An 11,416-nucleotide genomic window follows, 5' to 3' on the forward strand; every position below is an offset into this window, starting at 1 on the left:
CTCTGAGGTCCCTTCCAGCTATTGATCTATGATAAATCTTTTTTTTTCTTTATGATATAATAGAGATTTGAGAATTGACTGTCATTCTACAATTTGTAGTTCTAAGGAACTTCAGTGACTGAGAGGAGCCCCTAATTTTCTTTCCCCATTCTTGTTCAATAACAGACACGATGATATACATTCTGCTTACCTCTTTTACTTAAAGTTTTTCTGTATCATTATTTTGCTTCAAACATAAAGAAGCCAGAGATAAACATAGATTTAAATTAGTGACCTAAATCTCTGTTCAGATGTTAGGTATTTTCCTAACTGGGGGTTCTGAGCTATTGTGGTATGACTCAACTTTTAATCTAACATATACTAAATAAACTAACAGAGAAAGGACATGAATGGACCCTAATTGGGATGGGGAGGAGGGAGGGCATTATATAATCCCCAGGCATAAAGAGTGAATTGGGAATAGGGAAGAGAAGAGAGGGTGGTGGCAAATACTGGTGAATCAGCTCTATCCTCCCTAGCAATAGCCATATTCACCCATGTTACATATACATTATCCTATTTAATCCTTACAATAACTGCATGAGTCAATCTAGATAGTCGTTAATCTGATTTTAGAGAAAAGGCAACTGAAGCCTATAGAATTTGTAGAGAAGAAGTTCTTCATGTGAAATCTATGAATCTCTTGGAAAGAGTTCCACGAAATTGTTATGGGAGAAAAAAAATTATACCTTTATTTTAGTAGAATTGGTTTCCTTTGAAATCTAGAGTATTTTATTTGATACATTAAAAACGTTATTATCTGATGAAGTTCATAAGCTTTACCTGATGACAAAGGAAAAAAATTAATCTCTGTCTGACATCTAATAAATTGTAGAGATAGGATTCAAACCCAAGTCTTCTGACATTCGATGAAGTCTTTTTTTTCTACCATGACATAACTCCTCCATTGGATGAAAGGCTGAAGGAGACAAACAAGAGTCTGTGATTCTTTGGTTCTAAGTCAGAGTCTCTAGACACAGAGAGAAGAAAAAAGGCCAAAGGATCAGACCTAGGGGAGACTTAAAAACTCAGTTGAAGCCAGTCAGTTTTTAAAGTTTTCCCAAGGGATGATGGGGGAGGTATAGAAGAAAGCTGTGCCTCAGTATCAGGATGGTGTATGTGACAGCAGTAAATAACAATGAGAAGACCTGGGGGTAGCTGAGCTGATGCAATCTCAGTGGAAGGGAATATTATCAGATTTCATTTACATAGCATTCTACAGGTCTAACATTTTTTACATGCATTCTTTCACTGAATCTCCATGACAACCCTGGGAGGTAGGGATAGTCAAGGATTACTATACCCATTTCTGGGAGAGAAAAGCAAGAATCAACGAGGTTTAGTGTCTTGTCCAAAACCAGTCAATTTATGAAGCAATTATCAAGGGCCTATGTGCCTGGCACTGGGCTATATACTAGGGATAGGAATTTTAAAAGCCCTACTCTCAAGGAGCTTACATTCTAGTCACGTGACTGAGCTCTTCCTTTCTCTAGAGTTCCATTTGGATCCTTGGAAAAGACCTCAGTAAAACACACTTCAGTTAGAAATTACTTTGTATTTGCTTCTCTGTGTACCTAGTACATTTTCTTCCCTCCTCAGAGGGTATGAGCACCTGGAGGACAACACCGCTGTGTTTGTAGCGCTTGGCCCCATCCCTGAAAAACAATAGGTGCTTAGGACCTGTCCATAGACTTGAGTCAAACTGTCAGAACCTTGAGGACAGGGAGTAATTTTTTCATTATTGTCTTTGCATGCCCAGTCCATAACAAGGCTTAAGAACTATGTGTTGGTGGCATGTTGATTGATGGCATGAGCAGTCATCCACTTACCAGTGAAAGACCTCCAGGAAAGAGAAAACTAATACTTCAATGGGCAGCTCACGATACTGTTCTGGAGTTGTGATCGTTATGAATTGTTGTCTTCCATTTACTCTAAACCTGCCTCCCCATAAATTAATACTAATTGCCCCTAGTTCTACTTTCCAGGCTCATTCATCTTAGGACTTGGGAGAGACTTTAGAACTCATCTAACCCAACTTTTCCCCATTTCACAGATGTGGAAACTGAGGCCTCGAGAGTCAAAGTGACTTGCGTCATAAGCATCAAAAGCAGGATAGGAAGCCAGGTTTTCTCACTTTGTAGGCAATGCTTTGCACTCTCTTGGCGTCCTTTAAAATGAGAGCAGAGAACTACTGATAAATCCAAAGTAACATGGGTACTAAGCAGCAGAATTGGGCCTAGAACTCAGCCTCTCTGACTCCCGAGTCAAGCACACACCCCCTTCACTGTGCTCCATTGTCTGCAAAGATGCCAAGCAAACAATAAACAAGCATTTATTAAACACCTAGGGTATGCCAGTCATTGAAGAAGAAAAGGGAAAGAAGGAGAAAGGAAGTAAAGGAAAAGTTTAAAAAGCATTCATTAATTACTTACTATGTGGCAGGCACTGTACTAGGCACTAGGGACAATGTTGGGCAGACATGTACTGGCAGAGGCAATAGGAGAGTGAACATGGCATAGTGGAGAGAGTGCCTGGTTTGGATTCAGGAAGAGCTGGGTTTGAATCCTACCTCAGAATTGGCTGTGATACCTCAGGCAACGTACATAGGTAACCTCTATGCCTCAGTTTCCTCATCTGTAAAATGAGGATGTTGGACTCAGAGGCCTCAGAGGTGCCTTTCAGCTCTATGTTTATAATCCCATGAAATAATCCCTGACTTAAGAACTTGTATTCTATTGTTTCATTCAATAAGAATTTAAGTACCTACTATGTGTCAGCTATTGTTCTGGGCTCTGAAGGACAGAGACAGACAGAAAGGAAACAGTTCTTGTCCTCTAGGAGTTTGTATTCCCTAGGAGATCCCACTGCCCTTAAAATGTGATCAGTTTGCAATCTGGTCAGTAAGAGAAACTAACTAGCCGAAGGCTGCGTACCCAGGGCAGTGTGAGACCTGAATCCTGAGTACTGGAGAGAGTGCTGGGAGTTGGTGCAGAGGGAGGGCTGTGGGGTAGGGCTGGGCTGTTTCCCTCCAGCCAGGCTGCTAATGGTTCTCTCACCCCCAGCTCCTTTAAAGAACCCCGCCTCTGTCCTCTGCAAAATTAACACTTGCAGAATAAACCCTTTTGAGGCCACCAGGCAGGGGCTCCCACCAAGCAGGAATGGAGACTCTGCTTCTCCTCATGAATATGTATCACCAACACACAAAATGCTCACCTCCGCTAGCTTGCCACATTCTCTGTCTGCTCCTCTCAGAAAAAGGTACTTATCTCCCAAGAAGTAAATGGGTGCCTATTGTGTGCAGGGCTGCAAGAGTTTTAATGATTTGCAAAATATAGTTAATTATGTAAAAAGACATCTTCTGCACTTTTTCATGTAAATTAGACAAATTAATTGGCGTTCAGTATTTTTGAAAATGCATGCAATCCCAAGGGAGGAGAAGGGAGAAGAGGGGGAATGCTTGACAATGCTGAAGTGGGATCTTGACAGAAAGAAAGCAGGAGAAAAATAAGAAAACAGAGAAGGGTAATTTCTGATATAGTTAATTAATCCAGTCATTAAAGCAAGCATAGTATTTGTAACACAAACCGTGAGAAAGTACAGGGACTTGGTTCTCGCCAGCCAAGGTATTGAAAAGGGGGAAAGCTCATGAAAGTGACACTGGGAACAGGCTGACATGAGAGAGGGACAATGCCGAGTCAACCTCACGGTCATGGTCCGCTAATCAGCCCCAAGCCTTCGCCTTGTCTGCAGGAGCTCTTGGGAGGAGGGAAGTCAAATGTGACTTGGAAATGGGGTCAGCAAGAAGGGGAGGGAGACGAGATGTGGGCCAACATTACCCAAAGGACACGTAGGGGCATTTCAGTAGAAGAAACAAGAAATGAATCACAAAGTAGGAAGTGAGAGTCTATTCTCCTCTCAGCTGCGTGATTGGTGGGTTGGTTACACTATGGAAAGAGAAGAAAACACCAATTTCCCTGTCTTTGAGGGATTCCCAGTCTGGGTAGGGAGGCAAGACTCAGGCCCTAAGTGATTGAAAGGTGGATTGATGGAAACAGAAGAACTCCAGATTCAGTCAGACAGAGGACTTAGGAAACCACTTCATTTTTATGGGCTTTCGTTTATTCAGAGGTTAAATGAGGAGGTCAGGACAGATACCCTCCAAGGACTCACCCATCTGTGAATCTATGATTCTATGATTAGTGAACAAGATAGTAACTTAAGGAAATAAAATTTAATTGGATTATCTATAGGGATAGGTACATGTCCTTTTAGTCTTAATTATACAGAGGGCTTGTTATTTGATACAAAACCTTTTTTTCTTCTTTTCCATGATGTGTGTGTATGGGGCGGGGGGAGGGGGGGAAGGACAATGTAGAGCAAAGATAGGAGGGAAAAATAATTGCTTAATTTTAAAATGTTTTCTTGGTAGGAAAATAATGCTGGTAATGATAAGATCAGAATTAAAAGGGAGCTCATATCAAGTCCAACAACCCTCATTTTACAGATGAGGAAACTGAGACTGAGAGAGGTTAGATGATTTACCCAAGGTCACACAACTGGTAAATGACTGAGACAGAAATGTAGGATTGTAGATTTAATGCTGGAAGGGATCTTAGAGGGTGCTGAGTTCAATTTCCTCCCTCATTTTACAGATGATGAAACTGAGACAGTTAGCAGGCATCTGAACCAGAACGGGAACCCGGATCATCTTCCTCCAGTCACAGCTTTCTTTCAGCATTGATGATAGGACTAAACAATGTGACTGGTACCATTGGTATCCGCTGGCTCCAGATTGCGGCAGCTACAGGAACTCTTTTTCGGCAGCCCCTCCAGGGCTCTGTGGGAAGAGACTCTGTTACTAGAATCCACACGGCCATTACTTTATTGTATGACCCCAATTTGGGACCTGAGCTGTGCGTGCCTCATCTCATCTTTCTGAAATTCCTGCTGCTTTCCAAGATCGGCTTGGAGTTACTGCCCCAACCTTCTCTGTTTTCACTGGGAAATGTCCATGGCTCTATTCACAAGTGCTTGGTTGAAAGCAGACCCACAATAAGCTTTTATCTTTAGGGAAGGGGGGAAAACCCCACCATACCCAACCCCGTCAGCTCAACTTCCACATTAAAAATGACAATCTTATCTTGGTGATTCTCCGTGTCCAATTCCACTTGGTAGTGAAATCTGAAACAGTCACATGGTTATTTTATTATTAGATATGAATTCTTAATTCAAGGAGGAAAACTTAGTGAATCTCTCTGACTCCCTAAAAAAGTCAAAGCTTGTTTTGAACAACTCACTAACCTGCATGAATTAATGTTGGGAAATCTGTGGGAAAATGGCAAAATCTATCTGGAACCAATGAGAGTCTGAATTCATCTGTGCGGGGCAGTTGCCTGCAATATGGTAAACAGAGTCCACCTGTCACGGGTCTCAGGTTTCTGGATCCAAAGCAGTCCCAGTGTTTTTGGAGTGGCAGAAAGCTTTTGGAATGGAAACAGCTTCTCTCCCACCAAACATCACACACACACACACACACACACACACACACACATTGAGCATTAACATGGTGGAATGCATAACTCCCATGAAAAGTTGGGGCTGTGATATCATCATATGATTTGCCTTCTTCATGCTGGGAATTCCTTCTCCATGACTCCAAGGGCTGCAGGGTGAACTTTGCCAACAGGTGCAGCAGCTCTGTCATTAACAACCCAATTTTCTAGCCCATTTTTAGCCACCAAGGAGGGCATGTCCATATGACTCATCTCTCTTCTCTTCTTCTGAGACACCTTTTCACTGAATAAGAAGCGAGTCCTTCATCTATGCAATAAGAAGGGTTTGTACTAAATGAGGTGGTTGTCAGCACTAAAGTAATGACCTTGTGGTTCTGTGTGCGACTTGAGACAAGTTTCTTCAGTTTCCTCATTTGCAAAATGAAGGGGTCTGATAGGTCTCTTCAAGTCCTAACTCTATGCCCTATCATCGTGTTCTAGACAGCAAAGCATTGAGTTTGGACTTATTTACCTAGTCCTAGGCACACAGTGGGCAGCAAGAAGGTGTAGCAGATAGAGCACCAGGCCTGGAGTCAGGAAGACCTGAGTTCAAATCCAGTCTCAGATACTCACTGACCCCGAGCAACTCACTTAACCTTGTTTGCCTTAGTTTCTTCATCTGTGAAATAAATAAGCTAGAGAAGGAAATGGCAAACTAGTATCTTTGCCAAGAAAATTCCAAACGGGGTCATGAAGAGTCAGACAGGACTAAACTGACTGAACGACATCAACAAAAGTACTTTTATGCCATGATGTTCGAATGGAATGAGAATTGGACCTGTGATTTCATTTATGTAGGGAACTCCTGGATGAGGAAACTCCCTCTGCCAGTGCAGGCTGGCACCTTCTCTGAAACTTCTGGTGTTAGGGAGTGTCCTGAGGCTCTGAATGGTGAAACAAAAGTGACTTGGCCAGAGTCACACAGCCATTATGTGTTGGAGTCAGGACTTCAAGCTAGCTTCCTGATTTCAAAGCCAGTTCACTCTCCACTAGCAAGCTTTTTATTTAGAATCTAGTCTTGTACGATTATGGAATATTAGAGTTGGAATGGACTTTAGTGGTCATCTAACCAAACCTTGTCACTGAAACTGGGGCCCAAAGAGGGGACAGGATTTGCTCAGTCACACAATAACTCACAGAGCCAGAATTCAAATCCATATGTTCTTACTTCTCATGCTCACCCTGCCTTATATCATTGTGGTTGCCAGGTTTCACAATTTCCAGAAGACATCTGCTACACCCTGGATAGACCACCTGGGAAGAAAGCAGACCTTCTTGCTCTTCATGGGAGGTCAACATATAGAAGAGATGGTTCCCTTCAACCACCTTGACTTGATCCTTGATGGCCAATATTGAAGAGACTTTGGGGGCATCTGTGGGTCCTTGTCATCATTTTGAACCACAAAAACCTGGTAAGTCTTACTCAAAGAGTCCAAATCTATCTTCTATGGGATTGAGTTTCTTGCCTGTTACAATACTTCAGAGGTTCAGGGGTCCTTCTTACCATCCTTCTCTGACACCCAGAACTTGGGGTAGAACTTTCCTCTGTTTCATCCTATTTTTTTCCTCTTTTTGGTTTTCTCTGTGAATCATTTCTTCCAAAGCATACCTCAAGCACCCCTCGAAGGCCCTTTAAACACTTCTTTTCCTAGGGATAGCAATTTGAATTTTATAAGCTTTTCTGTTATTTGGCAGAAACTTCACTCTCTACCAGTCACTTGAAATTTTTCTTAAAAAGGTAGAATTGATGGTTAAGTGGAGGGTGAATTTAGTGTGAGTAGAGAATTGAGACAAGGAAGAAAACCAGCTCTTCATCATCCTATTTGGGGCTTTCTTGGCAGAGATCCTGGAGAGGTTCACCATTTCCTTCTCCAGCTTATTTGACAGATGAGAAACTGAGGCACACAGGGTGAAGTGACTTGCCCCAGGTCACACAGCTAGTATCTGAGGCAAGATCTGAAGTCAAAGCTAAGTCTCCTTGACTCCAAGCCCAGGGCTCTATTCACTCTGCCACCTCTCTGCCCTCTTCTATGGGTCAGCTCATCCCATTCACATTTAGTTTTGATCATTATCAATTTCTGCCCATCTCATTTTCCTCTGTTTATCCTTCTCTCTCTATTCTGTCCCTCCTCAAGAGTCTGTCTTGCTTCTGACCACGGCCTCCTCCAATCCACTGGTCCCCTTGCTATGCTATGCCGCATCTCTTATCCCCCTCCCCCTTATCTTTTTATTGGGTGAGATTGATTTCTATACCAACAGTGTGCATACACATTCTTACTTCTTGGACCAATTCTGATGGGCACAAAGTTCAAGCATTAACTGCCTCCCCTTTTTCTCCTTCACTATAGAAGCTCTTTCTCTCTTGCCTCCTTTATGGGAGAAAATTGTCCCATCCTCCCTCTCCCTTTCCCCTTCTCCCAGTGCCTTGCTCTTTGTCACCCCCACATTCTCCTTTTGGAGATCATCCCAACACAATTAACTCATACTTGTACCCTCTATCAGTGCATACAGGAATGTCAACAGTTTGACTCCATTGAGTCCCTTCTGGTTCCTCTTTCATGTTATGATTCTCTTTACACTTCTGTTTGACTGTCAAATTTTCTCTTACCAAAGTTGCTGCTGCTACTGCTGCCGTGTTGCTGTTGTAATGGCTACATTTCAGGCCTACGACTTCTACCTCCATCCAGGCCTGCACCTACAGACCTCTGTAGTGCTACAGACTCTCCTATGCCCCTCTTAAATTGTCTTAATCTAGAAAAATGTCCCCCTCTGTCCTTTTGCTGTCTCTGCCTCTCCAAAATTTTATTTGAGGTATTATTTTAAAGTTGTTTGGAGGGAAATGTTGGGGGTGTTCAACTAGGTCCTGCCTTCTACACCGCCATCTTGGGTCTGCCCTCCTAACTACCTCTCCAGTTCAAGACTTCCAATAGGTATTTGGAGATGCAAGACTGGAGGTCAGTAGAGAGGTTAGAGACGGATACGTAGTTTGGTGAATCACCCACATATAGATGATAATTGAATGCATGGGAACTAATGAAATCACCCAGCAAAGGAATATAGGAGAAACTAACAAAAAAAATGAATGTCCAGGCCAGAGCCTTTGAGGGCCCCATATTAGTGAGCGTGGCCTGGAAAAGAGACTAAGAAGGAAAAATCAGACAGGAAATAGCAGTGTCATGAAAAGCTCAAGAAAGGAGAATATTAATGAGAAGAGGCTGATCTGTGACCGTCTCAGAGGCTGCAGAGAGGTCAAGAAGGATGAGCACTGAGGAAAGGCCATTCACTTTGGCAATTATGGGCTTGTTAGTGACTTTGAAGAAAGCAATTTCAATTGAATAATGAGGTCAGCAACCAGACTACAGAGAGTTAAAAAAGGCAGAGGAAATAAAGTGGAGGCCCTGATTGGCCTTGAAACATGAAAGGGGGTGGGATTTAACCAGCTTCTCTCTCCTAAGAGCCAAGCTCACTCTTTCCAGTGTACCATAAAGGATGAGACATTTGGCCCATTTGATAGAGACTTTTTAAACCACTGGAAACTCTACTTGTTGAAAGACTAACTGACTTTTGGTGACACAGAGTATTTTTCCCATTAATGTAAGGATAAAATTATAACTTAACCTTAGTTGCACTCATTTATATGGATGAGACCAATGTGAATGTAATTATGTGCCTATTTTCAATGTACATCCCTTGAAACTGAAACTATTTTTCAGACAAGACATTTTAGAAACTAGATTATGTGGCCAGTGTACAATATTAGGTTGGATAAATAAAAATGCACTGAAATAATGAATTTTAAAAGAAAATTACAGGGGCGGTGGATTTCCCCTAAGTTGCTCGACACATTCAGGAATCAGTCCCACTACCAAGTCAATTTTTACTCCCACACTTTGGCTTGTAAGGTCAGTCAATCAGCAAGCATTTATAGCAAGGTAGCCCAGTGGATTGAGTGCTGTGCCTGGAGTCAGGAAGATCTGAGTTCCAATTTCACCTCAGACAATTACTAGCCGTGCAATCCTGAGCAAGTCACTTAATTTCCCTTAATTTATGACACGGAGATTTTATACTCCATAAACCTTCTTCACATTTTTAAAAGAATAAGATGAGAAAATATAAAACTGTAAAGTTTTATATAAACATTATATGCTATTGATATTAATAACAATAATAGCTAGCATTTATCGAGGGCAGCTAGATGGTGCAGTGGAAAGATGGCTGGACCTCAAGTCAAGAAGACTCATCTTCATGAGTTCAAATAGGACCTCACTAGTTCTGGTCACACTAGCAGTGTGACCCTGGGAAAGTCACTTAATCCTGTTTGCATCAGTTTCTTCATCTGTAAAATGAGATGGAGAAGGAAATTGGCAAACCACCCCAGTTTCTCTGCCAAGAAAACCCCAAATGGGGCCACAAAGAGTTGAGCAAAACTAAAAAACGACTGGACACAAAAAGTATTCATTAAGTACTTACTGTGTGAGATGTTACTATACTAAATGTTTTGTAAGTATTATCTCACTTGATCCTCACAACAACCCTGGGAAGTGCCGTTACTATTCCCTCTTACAGTTGGGGAAACTGAGGCAAACAGAGATTTAGTGATTTGGTCGAGGTCATACTGCTATCTGAGGTTGGATTTGAACTTGTCTTCCCATCTCCATGCCCAGTGTTCTATCCATCCATTCTATAACCTAGTTTCCTCATGATTATTACTTATACTGTTATTGTTGTTACCACTATATGAAAGGTACCATTGGTTCCTTCCGAGCTCCACGATTAGGTAATTCTTCTTCACGTGACTTGATACTGACAGGACACCTCAGACACCATCTGTGGCGTCATCAGCCAGTTTTGACCACCTAGCGTGCTTCCTTCTCAGGGGCAGCTGTTCGTACTTTGTGACTTACAGCCAACAGCTGCCATCTACTAAGCGCCATTGAGGTTCTTAATAAATACTTTTGTTCAGTCATTTTCAGTTATGTCCAACTCTCTGTGATCCCATTTGGGGTTTTCTTGACAAAGATACTGGAGGGGTTTGCCATTTCCTTCTCCAGCTTATTTTACAGATACGGAAACTGAGGCAAACAGGGTTAAGTGACTTTCCCAGGGCCACACTGCTATGGAAAAGTGTCTGAAATGATCTCATCTGCCCCTCTCAATAGTCCTTCGAGGTAAGAAGCAGAGGTCACATTGTGCCTCCCGGTACATAGATGGAGAGGCAGTAGATGGTAGTGAATACATAGCTAGCCGTGGAGTGAGGAAGATCTGGGTTCAGATCTCACCTCTGAAATACCCTGGCTGTGTGACCTTGTATAAGTCACTAACCTCTCAGGCTCCCCAAGCAAATCAGTAAGACTCAGTTGCTGAATAGATGCTGCTCTGAATTGGTGGAGAGTGGTTGCTCCGCCAGAGTTCTCTGCACCATTAAATCCCACGTGCACACAAACTGATGGGGGAAATGAGGCTGGGGAGGTGAGGTGACTCACCTGTCATCACACAGACAGGAAATGACAAAAGCCTTGTTAGAACCCGGGTTTCTCCTGAACCACTAATGCTCCACCTTTTCCTCTATGCAGAGCCTTCTCCTGCTTTCGCCATTCACTCAGGCAGCCTCCCAAACTAGAATGTATGGGAGACTTGTGAGTGATGGCAAAGTCAAGGGCATGGCCATCACTGTGTAGCTGAAGTGGAGTGCAGCAGGAGGAGGTCATAGGGAATGAGTAGATCAGGAAACTGGAAAGTTAGGGCATTGGAGGGAGCATCCATATCTACACTGAAGTCCCCTTGTACAAGGGCAGCAGAGGGAGGGAGGGAGGGAGGCAGGGAGG

At 42.7% G+C, this 11,416-nt stretch overlaps 2 long non-coding RNA genes across 16 annotated transcripts in view; one reads left to right on the top strand and one right to left on the bottom strand.

The window, feature by feature from the left end:
* The window catches only part of LOC138162066 (uncharacterized), a 127,236-nt gene that overhangs the window by 16,209 nt on the left and 99,611 nt on the right, over positions 1-11,416 (bottom strand). The window lies entirely within an intron of this gene.
* The window catches only part of LOC138162344 (uncharacterized), an 84,747-nt gene that overhangs the window by 6,016 nt on the left and 67,315 nt on the right, over positions 1-11,416 (top strand). For all 15 annotated transcript variants that reach the window (XR_011168604.1, XR_011168607.1, XR_011168612.1 and 12 more), the window contains exons 3-4: positions 4,692-5,210; positions 6,800-7,003. This is a non-coding gene — a long non-coding RNA (uncharacterized lncRNA). The remainder of the gene's footprint in view (positions 1-4,691; positions 5,211-6,799; positions 7,004-11,416) is intronic.

This window comes from Petaurus breviceps, unplaced genomic scaffold, assembly GCF_028583685.1.
Source record: "Petaurus breviceps papuanus isolate PSGF00001 unplaced genomic scaffold, PetGlider_PUasm1.0 186, whole genome shotgun sequence".
Lineage (NCBI taxonomy): Eukaryota > Metazoa > Chordata > Mammalia > Diprotodontia > Petauridae > Petaurus > Petaurus breviceps.